The 12,195-nt window shown below is 36.3% G+C and overlaps 1 protein-coding gene and 1 pseudogene across 12 annotated transcripts in view; one reads left to right on the forward strand and one right to left on the reverse strand.

Moving 5' to 3' along the window:
* EXOC6B (exocyst complex component 6B) overlaps positions 1–12,195 on the forward strand; it is a 710,711-nt gene that overhangs the window by 52,391 nt on the left and 646,125 nt on the right. Inside the window, exon 2 of one of the 12 annotated variants that reach the window (XM_033838288.2) lies at positions 12,038–12,149. The exons of the other annotated variants lie outside the window; for them this stretch is intronic. The gene's annotated coding sequence lies outside the window, so the exon portion shown is untranslated. The remainder of the gene's footprint in view (positions 1–12,037; positions 12,150–12,195) is intronic. 12 annotated transcript variants of the gene reach the window in all.
* On the reverse strand, positions 8,872–10,228 carry LOC109551118 (general transcription factor IIE subunit 1-like; annotated as a pseudogene).

A 12,195-nucleotide genomic window follows, 5' to 3' on the forward strand; every position in this document is an offset into this window, starting at 1 on the left:
TGTGGGCCAAATATGGTCTGCCTGTATTTGTAAATAAAGTTTTATTGGAACATAGCCATCGTGATTTGTTTATGTATTGTCTATGGCTGCTTTTGCACTACAACAGCAAAGTTGAATAGTTGTTACAGAGAGCGTATATCCCATAAGGCTGAATATATTTACTATCCGGCCATTTATAGAAAAGTCTTGTTGACAGCTGCTCTGGATATTGGCTGCTTTGAGTGAGGATTTTGTAGAGCAGAGACTCGTGCTGACCCACAGTGGACATATGCATATGCCATCAGAAAGAAATAAATCTGTATTCACTGATATTTTGGGGTTGTTTGTTATAGTAGTATAATCCAGCTCATCCTGACAGTCAGGCTCTTTATAGGAAAAATATTTCAGTTGCTCACAGAGGAAGAAACCTTATGGACAGGAGTAGTGTGGAACAAAGATGGATAGGAATGTTAGGGTACTGTTGTGAAAGTATGAGACTGTTAAGCTCAGATGTTTAGATTTTATTTAGAATCCTCAATATGGAATCAGGACTTAACAATTTTTTTTGAGGGACTGAAGAATAGTATGGTGGGAGCTTTATGGTAAAAAGTTTAATCTGCCAATAGTTATAGAAAGGCTGGAGCATTCGTTGAGTCAGGAATTTGATCTCTGTAAAACAAAAGTCCCTGGAAACTGGACTGACAGTGGTTTAAATGGAGGTTTTTTTTCCTTAATAAGTTGCAGTGACTTAATTTCTTGTGCCATTAATGCTTAATAGCAACCTCAGATTTTTTGTAATTTGAGCTGTTTATACAAGTGAGGAAACATCATTGTAAAGGGAGTTGTGATAGTTGAGGGCCAGTTTTTTTATTTCCTTCTTTTTTTCTTTGATTTCCTCTTTTTTAGGTAAAGCAAACACATCAGACACTGCCATCAACTCAGTGAAATTTGGTGTCAGGTAGCCTAAGGTAGTTTAAAGTGGAAAAATGGTCACTTTAGAATTCGGTCTTACTGCATCTCCTGTTACTTCATCTGCTATATATCTGCTGAAGGAAACCTTTGTCAGTTTGCCAAGTTACATGAATGCAGCTGAGAGGATATAGCAGTTCCTCAAGGTTAAAATATAATATTTTAGGGTACTGAATCCTTCAGGCTTCTTAAAGCAGTTTCATCCTGCATATATGATGTTTTGAAGATACATAGAAGGAAAAGAAGAATGATAATAACAACGAAAAATGCTGTAGAAAATTCCTGTATAATCAGGTTATTTTGTAAAGTGATGGACAAACTTGTTCTTCTAATCCTTTTTGGCTTTAGTGAAAGAATGTTCTTTTTTACTTGTTTTGATTTTACTGGCATAGCGGCCTTTAGAAATTTGGAAAATTCATTGCATTGCAGGCCTGTTTTGTTATTTATTAAGCTGTTAATTATTCCTTTTCTCTTGGAGTTTATATTTTAATAATACAACATCTCACATATAGACCATTTCTTTAAAAGAAATAAACAGTACAGAAATATTTTTCTGCCTTTTTATTGATTATGAAAATAATACATGTTTATATTGCTTGGGACTCTGGTTGCAAGTTATAGAAACTCTATGTGAATTAACTTTAGCAGAACAGTTTAATATATTAGCTTACTGTGAGCAGGCATCTGCAGACACAGGGTGAGCTGGTATTAGGTAAGACTGCAACATGGGACTCTTGTGTTTTTCTCTTGGCAATGTGTTTTACATTTTTAGTAAATGTTTTCTGTGTAGTTGAAAAATGCAAACAATGTGTTTATATAACGTGTATATTTATAAAGTTATGTATATTTTGTATTGGGGCAGCAAGTTATAATATGTACATTTCATATATGTATATTATATATTCTTTTTTGAAAAAAATTATTTATTTATCTTCAGCTGCGTTGGGTCTTCGTTGCTGCACGCGGGCTCTCTCTAGTTGTGAGCGGGGGCTACTCTTCGTTGCGGTGCGCGGGCTTCTAGTTGCAGTGGCATCTCTTGTTGCGGAGCACTGGCTCTAGGTGTGCGAGCTTCAGTAGTTGTGGCACGCGGGCTCAGTAGTTGTGGCTCGCGGGCTCTAGAGCGGAGGCTCAGTAGTTGTGACGCACAGGCTTATTTACTCCGTGGCACGTGGAATCTTCCTGGAGCAGGGCTTGAACCCGTGTCCTCTGCATTGGCAGGCAGATTCTTAACCACTCGCCACCAGGGAAGTATCTATATATTCTTTTTTTATGGGCAGATAGAGAAGTAGATGAGTGTGGGATTCCGTGTCAGTATACTTATACTTTAATCATGGCTCTGTGACTTGGCAAATAATTTATCTTATCTGTGAGTCAGTTTCTTTGTATGTAAAATGAAAATAATACTGTTACTCTATATCATGGGATGGCTTTGAAATTAAGCAAGATAGTACATACAGAGTGTTTAGAACAGTCCTTTATAAGTAGTGAACATGGACTAAATGTTATTATAAATACTGTAATGTTTATATTATATTATTAATGTACACGTGCCCTATATATATATATTGTGTTAATATATGGACAGATACTTAAGGACTTTGTATCTTGCTTTCTTCACTAAACTGTTTGTTTTCTTTATTATATTTTTGAACTTTAACACCTTTTAGAAAACTGACAAACCTAAAGGAAATAAACTTTAGAGTTCATTGGTGATCTTAACTTTCCTCTGAAACATGGCATTTTTGGAAAACCTTTCCTTGAGCATGCTAGCCTTTAACCCAAAGATGTGATGTGTTCAGAAGGAATAGGAGATGACTAATACCCATGAATGGCTGAACGTGTTGGTTATTGAAATTTGTATATCCCTTTCCTGAATTGAAAAGATGACTTTTTGGTATAAACAGACTAAAGATCAACCAGGGACTCTTTATCAATATATAAAATGACAGTTTTTTCATTACTAGTATGAATCATATTATGACTAGATTTTAAGTCTGTTTTTATTATTGTGCTCTGCAGAATGACCGATTTGTTATTTGCACTACTTGTGTGGAATTTACTATTGCTGCCTGTCAATAGTAGCCTGTCGCCCTCTTAAGATCGCCAGTACTTATAAACTTTTCTTATGGGACTGAGTGGTGATATAATGAATGTGATTTTTTGAATTGTATAATGAAATATATCAACATTTGCAAAACCTGCGAAACCCAGCGAACCAGTATTTTTCAAATGAACAATACCTGATGTTACAAAATCATACATGGGTAAAAGATTCATTTGAAGTATAAGATAGACCAATGAATTTTAATCTAGAACTCATCAAGTTTTGAGGTTGTATCATAAATTTTTGTGTGTGTGTGTGTGTGTATATATATATAAAGTTTTCTGAAAAGGCTTAAAAATACTTTCTCCCCTTTCCAACTACATATGTGCAAGGCTGGGTTTTCTTTACGTACTGTAACCAAAACCCCACATTTTAATAGATTTAATGTAGAAGTGGTTATAGAGTCCAGATATCTTCTGCAGACATTAAAGATATTTGCACAAATGCAAAAGACTCTTCCAACTATTTTTTATTTGTTTATTTCAGAATATAAAATTATTTTTCATAAAATATATTCTTTAACATGTAAATATTATTGGGTTTTAATATTAATGAATTAATATTTTCTAATTTTCAGTTTTAATTTCTAATATAGTAAATATTGATATATATATAAATCAATGTAAACAAAAGTTCTTTAGGGTTCTTAATATTTAATAGTATAAAAATTAAAAATTGTGTTTAAAATGCTGGAGAGCTGATAGTTTAGATGAAAGGAAACTGAAGAAACATGACAGTTGAATGTAATACATGGTACTGGGCCGGATACTCTCCAGGAGGAAATGAAAACACTCTAAAGAACATTATTGGGACAGTTGACAGGACTGGAATATGGACTATGGATTAGATTATAATTGTATCAATGTAAATTTTTTGAATTTGATAATTGTATTATAGTTAGGTAAGATAGGAAATACACATTGTAGTTTTAAGGGTATAATACATGCAACATATTCTAAACATACATGTACATATATGTAGAAGAGAAAGTGTTAAAACAAATGTGGCAAAAACATTACAAATTGGTGAATTCTGTATAACGGCTAAATAGGAGTTCTCTATTATTTGTACAATGTGAAGTTATTTCAAAATAAAAATTAAAAAATTATGAAGTAATGTAATGAATCTCTTAGAAGTGGATTTTACAGATTAATTGGTGAGTGTCTTTTTGTGCTCGTGAATGACTGAGAGGTTTTGAGTAGTGGATAACTGGCTATGTAAGTCCTTTGGAGTTTTCACTGCTTTTCAGAGGACACTCCTTGTGCTCTGCTGCCCCCTAGTGACTTTTATGCTCATCAGCAGTTTATTCTGCAAGTACAAGTTGGGAATTTGGATCACTGTAGTCATCATTTAAAAATAATTTAGTATCAACTAAAAGGATTGTTTTGGGGGGGGGTGGAGGAAGATACTACTGTGAAGATCTCATGATCTGTTTTGTCTTATAATTTTTTAAAAATTATATTTTTGTTCTTGTGGTTCCTTTGAATTGTATCCTCAGTCTCCCCTTCCCCCCCCCTTTTTTTGAAGATAGTATTTATTGGTTCCTCATCTGACAGAAACAGTAGAATTTCCTGTATTTTCTTTCCCTCTCTTTTCTGTGACCACAAGTATTAGTCAATAATATTATGTTAGTGTTTTACTTTATAGTCTTAAAATGTTTAGAATTCTGCTAGCCCATGATCTCTCATTTGCAATATGAAAATTCCAAAGACTCTGAAACCATTTGTCGTCAAAAGCTGTCCGAATTCATTTGGCAACAAAACTTGATGTGAGTTGCTGTGAGATAGTGATAGTCTTTATATTTACCACTTGTGTGAATATTCCTACATTTGCTGCAGAGTTACTAATGTTACTAAACTAAACCCCAAGGGTTTTAGATTAGGAATTGTAGACTTGTACCTGATTTGCTTAGCTTTGACTCCCAGTTATGAGGTATGAAGCGTCACCAGCTTATACTACTTTCTATCTTTTCTCTCTTCTTTTTATTAGTTGTATAATTTTTACATACTATTTAAAAAATTTTTATTAGAGTATAGTTGATTTACAATGTTGTGTTATCACATACTATTTTTTTTTCTTTCTTTTTTTTTTTGCGGTACGCAGGCCTCTCACTGCTGTGGCCTCTCCCGTTGCGGAGCACAGGCTCTGGACGCACAGGCTTAGCGGCCATGGCTCACGGGCCCAGCTGCTCCGCGGCATGTGGGATCTTCCTGGACCGGGACACGAACCCGTGTCCCCTGCATCAGCAGGCGGACTCTAAACCACTGCACCACCAGGGAAGCCCACATGCTATTTTTATATACCATATTTTGTCACTCTTAATCTGATCTTTTTGTCTTAGAGTTGCAGTTAAATATGTTCCCTTATTACTTCCAGTCTTTTTTGTTGACGTTTCTCTTGTTATTTAGTTTGGTTGGAGTTTTTCTCTACCAGTTACCTTCAGATGGACTTATATAAACAATAATTTTTGAGTTCTTGTATATTCAGAATGGCTGCTCTGTAGACTGTACATTCAAAGGACAGCTTCATTGAACTTAAAACTTTGACTCATATTTTGTTTCCCTGAGTATTGTCTTCTGGTGTTCGGTGTTGTGGAAAGGTCTGATGGCTGCTAGATTTTCTTTTCCTGATTATTGACTGTTTTTTTTCTTTTGCTGTCTTTTGGTTCTTCTTTTTCTAATCTATAGGAATTACTCTAAGGATTACCACATGCATCTTTGACTCATTAAAGTATAATATAAATTAATTCTTTTATCATTTCCTTGATACTACTAGGACCATATAACACTTCATTTTCATTTACCCTTTCCCATCTGTTAATCTACTGCTGTCATGAATTTTAATTTTACATGTCATTTAGTGCCCCCAAGACATTATTATTTTGTAGAGTCAGCATTCATTTATGTTTACCCCTTTTTGGTTTCCTACATTTCTGTGCTTTATTCTGAGATTACTTTCTTTTTGCATGAAGAACTCTCTTTAGCATTTCTTTGAATGCAAGCCTAATACTGACACATTCTCTCATTTTTTTGCTTGTTTGTATGAAAAGTGTCTTTATTTTACCTTAATTTTTTGAAATTGTCGTAAAATATACATAACAAAATTTACCATTTTAACCATCTTTGAGTGTATAGTTTAATGGCATTAAGTATATTCACATTATTGTGCAATCATCACCATCATCCATCTTCAGAATTTTCGTCATGTTCCCAAACTGAAATTCCGTGCCCATTAAACAATAATTCCTCATTCTCCCCTTTCCCTTCTCCTGGCAGCCACTATTCTACTTCCTGTCTCTATAACTCTGACGCTTCTGAGTACTTCATATATGTGGAGTCATACAGTATTTGTCCTTTTGTGACTGGCTTATTTCACTTAGGATAATGTCTTCAGGGTTCATCCATGTTGTAGCATGTGTCACAATTTCCTTTTTTTTTTAAGGCTGAATAATATTCCATTGTATGTGTACCACATTTTGTTTATCCATTCATCCTTCGATGAACATTTGAATTGCTTCCTCCTTTTGGCTGTTGTGAATAATGCTGCTATGAACATAGATGTGTAAATATTTCTTTGAGTCCCTGATTTCACTTTTTTTGGGTATGTACCCAGAAGTAGAATTGCTGGATTATATGGTAAATTATTTTTAATTTTTTGAGGAACTGCCAAATTGTTTTCTGTAGTGGATGTACCATTTTACATTGCCTGCCTTAATTTTTAAGGGACTTTTTTTTTTTAAACTAGTTTTAGGATTCTAGGCTGGCAGTTTATTTTTTTTCAGCACTTACTGTATATAATTCAATTGTTATTTGACATATATTTCCTGTTAAAAAGTTAGCTCTTAATCTTAATGTTGTTCCTTTAATATTTTTTACTATGGTTTTGTTTTTCTGCAGTTTTACTATGAGGTGCTTACGTATAGTTTTCATTGTATTTATCCTGTCGGGTTTGTAGAGCTTGAAACTGTGGATTGATGTCTTTCATTAGTTTTGGGAAATAGTTGACTCTGATGTTTTAAATATTGCCATTTCCCCATTATAGAAAGACTAGACCTCTTTCTGCAGAGTCACAAATTTAAAACTATTTTCCTAGTAACACTAAGATATTGCTTTCTTCTTTTACTCACATTCTTGCAGGAGAATATAGTGAAGTACGCCAGAGGCTATATGATATGTGAAGACAGTCGTTGTTTTAATGGCTAATGTAATATATGCTTGTGTATTCTTATGTTTAAATTTTTATTCAGCTTTAATTTTTAATGTGATAAATGTCAATAAATATAACCACGTATACAAAAGTTCTTGGGGAGATCCATATTTTTTAAGAGTATGAAAATATCCTTAAGCCAAACAGTTTGAGAACTGCTGGGGTAGGCATTTTGACTCTATCCCATATATTTCATATTTTTTATAGTCTTCTGTATTTTATATATTTTTATTTTCCTCTTTATGCTTTTTTTTAAATGGGAAGAGTAGGCATTTTAATTATGCTCCAAGGTGTTACAGAGCTAGATTAACAAATTTCAGTCAGTATAAAATAGACTTATTGTCAATATTCAGTCATAATACAACCCAGGTAAATGAATCATTACTTTATACAAGGCTCAGATGTTTAAAATCTATCTTAACTTTACACATGTACTATAAAATGATAAATACTTAAAATGACAATGCAAGGGAAATATTATAAAAATACAATTGTTGTAGACCCTTGTATGAAAGTTCTTTAAAGTTCTGCCTTAAGGAATAATACCATGCTGCATATCAGAACCAAAAATAAAGCATTTTCCTTGAGATTACAATGCTCAGCGATATACTGGATGAACTCTAAAGTACCATGCCTGACAAGAATCAGAAGAGACAAGGCCTTCAATAATTTGAGAGAAAAAAAAAGAGAGAGGAGTAATCAATTGTCATATGCTGATTTCTGCTGGAATGGCCTCTTTAAACAATTATAGCACTGTGGAAGAACTGAAGAAGGGGACCAGTCTCAGCTTTATATAAAGGATTTCCAAGTCAGCACAAACTCAGACAGTGTTAAAAGGTACTGTTCCCAGTACTCTCCACTCTTCAACCGTTTACATGGACTCCTCGTCCTAAGTCCCTGTTTTTTCTCTAATTTCTTCCTAAGGGCTTACCAAACACACTTTCTGTTTTCTATTATCCAACATACAAACCAAAAGGCATTAAGCAAAACAATATCTGTCAGTCAAGTCAGTTCTAAAGACACCAATTTTGGTTTAAGTATTAATCTTGAGATTTACACATAACCATCCTTCTTCCACAGACACTCCCACCTCCCCTTACATATTGACTCCATCCTAAACTGTGAAGCAATATGAAGTCTTAAGATTTTTTTTTTTTCCTTCATCAATGATTTGCCTGTTGCCAAGCTGCTTGGTTGGCAGCAATATCAGGAGCTGTTTGGAATGCTTGGTCAGAATATATAAGAAGGATGTGGTCAGTGAATTACTGTAACCTATCAAAGTGAGCTTCTACAGGCAGACATGAAGAATTTACCTTTAGACTTCTCGCACTCATTTCAGAAGGGAGAAAATGTGTCTTAAAAGGGAAAGGAAAAAAATTAGATAAGGAAATACAGCAAAATATTAATACTGTAGTAATAGGAAAGGGAATGCTACCTACATTGTGGGGAAGTTTCTGGCATAAAAATCAAACTTTCTCTCCCATTACTCTTTGCACAAGATTAACAGTTGATTTACATCAAGAGGGGCAGAAAGCCACTAAACACTTCCTTCAAAGGTAGGGAATTTCTTTTTGAAATGAGCATTAGAGAAGGGAGGAAAAGGTAGGGAAAGCTCAGTCAAAGAGGTCCTCAAACATGCGTTGTCTCATTGCTATGTACGCTTCCTTTTCATCTGGTGTCATTTGGGCCACCAGCTCTGGCTTCTGGCTCACTTCGCTGTAGGAGAACGGATGGCCAGCCACCATGACAATGGGGTCATCTGCTCCTTCCTCAAATTCATCCTCCTCCTCATCCTCTTCCCCATGATGTGCAGCCACAGCTGCCGCACAGGGTGGAGAGTCATTGTCTCACTCACTGGTCTCACTCTCAGAGTCACTGCCATTGGCAGTGGTCACAGGAGCAGCTGCCCCCACTGAGCCTGCTGTGGCAGAGGGGGTCTTCTTCTCATGAATGAGCAGTGCTCGCATGACCTCCTCATTATCATCTGGCCCCGCACGGCCTTCCTCACGCTCCTGAAACGAGTCTATATCTAAGCCACCTTCCTTCATCTCTTCAGAACTATGTGCTCCTTCGATAGTGCTCTCTCTTAACCAAATAGTTCTCTCTTTGGCAGATTTTCCCTCCAGTGAGGCTCGATGAAGATCGTCTTGGTCATCCATGTTAATGACAACATTCTGAGTGTATAAGTACTCATAAGACGGACCTTGGTGGCCCATGCTTCCTGGTGGTGCCCACCTGCTCGGCCAGCAGCTGCAGCCGCAGTTGCTGCACGGTCCTTGCTCTGTTTCAGGGCTGGTATTTCTGTGGGTTCTGGCTCAAGTATTTCATAGGCCAAGTTCACATCCTCTGTCTCTCAAAGCAAAGCATAAATGGGCTCAGTTTGTTCATTAAACCTTGCCAAAAGTGTGTGTGCATCTTTTTTGGGCATTGCTGATTCATCTTCTTTGACCTCTGTGTGGCAGAAAATATAGCGGAAAGTTCCTGTCATGGGATCAAAGAGCTGATTATCTTCTAAATCTGTAAAAGTACCACTGCAGATGGGACATTTGAAGGAGGCCCGGTTGGTGGAATCTCTCTCATCAGTTTCAATCCTCCTTCTCATGTGGTCCAATTTATATTTTACCACATAAACAAGAGTACAATAATTGATAAAGTAGTAGTTGTGGTGAGTGGTTTTCCCATCTGCAGCAGTCTCCACCCTCATTCTGCACTTGATGAATTTGTCTCCCTTTAAATTATTCAAGAGTGATCGAAGTTGCTTCTGATCAAACTTGAGCAGCTCCAGCATGTCCTCCTCTTTCACACAGAGGTTTCGGATCAAGATGTCCAAGGCCAAAGCATGCTCAATGCCATAAAACCCCCGGATCACATACTTGGCTAACTGCTTCAATGCTGCAGGAACCTCGGTGAGGACATCTGGATCTGCCATCTTTAGCAGCAAACTTCAACTTTAAATGTACTGACCAAAGCACATCCTGCATGGGGAGGGCCCTGTGCCACATCATTTAGCCTGTTAACCTTTGCCTGAAACACCTTAGGGGACCCAGAGTGAATCCTTGAACACTCCCACTGCAGCTTCCCTCAGCGCCTCCACTACTGGCTTAAACGAGCCGTGCCACTTGTGCGACAAAGAGAACGCCCTATTCCTGCGACCAGCTTTAGAAACCACGTGCTACTTTCCTCTTTATGCTTTAATCTGGATATTTTCTATTAATTTATCTTCACTAATCTCCTCTTGCTGATAAACTATCTATGGAGCTCTTAATTTTAAAAATAACATTTTCACTTCTGAATTTTCTCAATTTTTAAATAGCATAGATTTCAAGGCTCTGGTGAATTTTCCATCTTTCTGTCTATTTTGTTCTTTTTCCTTTTATTTTTTTTATCATATTAATCATAGACATTTCAAAGTCCTTTTCTCATAATTTCAATATCTGTGTCATCTGTGGATCTTGATTTTCAGTTATATGGTCCTCCCCCTTGGCATGCTTGGTAATTTTGGACTGCATGGAGATAAAAAACTCTTGGAGGTTCTGGGTAACCTTCTCTTCCGTAAGAGAAGGTTAAACTCCCCCCAACCCCGTCTTTTTCGGTAAGGTGGATAGAGTGGCAGTGATCTGAATCCAGTCAGGGTCAGAGCTATGGCTATCTCTGGTTCAGTACTGCCTTTTGCTATAGTCCTTCACATTTTCCAAACAGCGTTGGAGTGATGATTAGGGCCCCTTTCCTCAGGTGGACACTGCATTCTAATCTTTACTCCATACCTCAAGACTACCTAAAACTCTGTTCTGCTTCTATGCTTGTCGTCTTAGCCTCTTGCCCGCTGTAGGTTAAGAATTCAGCGCATGTATTGAGGGAAAAACAGAAGAGTGTTGTGTTTTTTACCATTTTTCCTCTCTAGGATCTTTACCTCTTGTCTCTAATTTATGTCACTTCAGTGCCACAAAACTGTCAAAAGCTGATTTCTCTACCTCTTCTGCTTGATTCCTACACTGGAAACTTAGCCTCTTGTGTGCAGACTTGGCAAATATCTTGGGAAAAAGTGACTAAAGAATGTTGGCACACCCCTTCTCATTCTTCCCCTGGTCTCCAGCATTTTGTTCCCTTAATTTCTGATCATCTTAGCAGCTCTGTAAGTCAACCAAGAAAGAACATCAAAAATAGGTATGCAGAAAGCCTGGATAGGTGTCAGTTCAGATTGGAGCAGGGGAAATGGGAGCATCAAGAGAGAGTTTTCCAGAAAAAGGGGGGGAGATTCCCATAAGAAAGGAATGGTAATCTTAGTATACAACCTGGCTTAAAAGTGAAGAATATTTATATAGTTAAACTAATACAAATGTTGTTTATTGGTTTTAAAGACAAAGTACTGGTAAACCATAAAAGACAATTATGATTCTGGAACAGAATATATATGTTATTAACCCAACCCAGTCAATGTAAAATTCACTTCAACAGTTGGAAGAAAGTGAGGAAAACAAATGAAGAGAAAGTAAAGGGGAGCTAATGCCTCACTTTGCACAATTAGGGGGTCAAGGTAGTCATAGATGATGATGTAAGAAATAAAAGCATAAGTATATTATTAAGAAATAAAAGTACAATATTAAGCATAGTATATTAAATTACAAAAATAACCTTTAGAAAAACTAAAAGTGGTATAAGTATGTTGAGAGGAGAGGGAGGGGGAGTGATATGGTATGATGAGGTAAATCTGCTCTGATTATAGCAGAAAGACAATATCTAAACTGATTAAAAAAAGCAATATTATTATATGTTTTACAGATATGGGCTTACCTCCACAAAATTAAGACCAGAAACATTTTAAAAAGCTCCAAGTGGTTTTCTCTGGAATATTAAAATGGAAATCCAAGAAGCTTAAAGATCCTCAAGCAGGGTAAACACAAGCAACAAAACTACAGCAAGGCACCACAAAAGGAATC

The sequence above is a fragment of the Tursiops truncatus genome, chromosome 14, assembly GCF_011762595.2.
Source record: "Tursiops truncatus isolate mTurTru1 chromosome 14, mTurTru1.mat.Y, whole genome shotgun sequence".
NCBI classification, from domain to species: Eukaryota; Metazoa; Chordata; class Mammalia; order Artiodactyla; family Delphinidae; genus Tursiops; species Tursiops truncatus.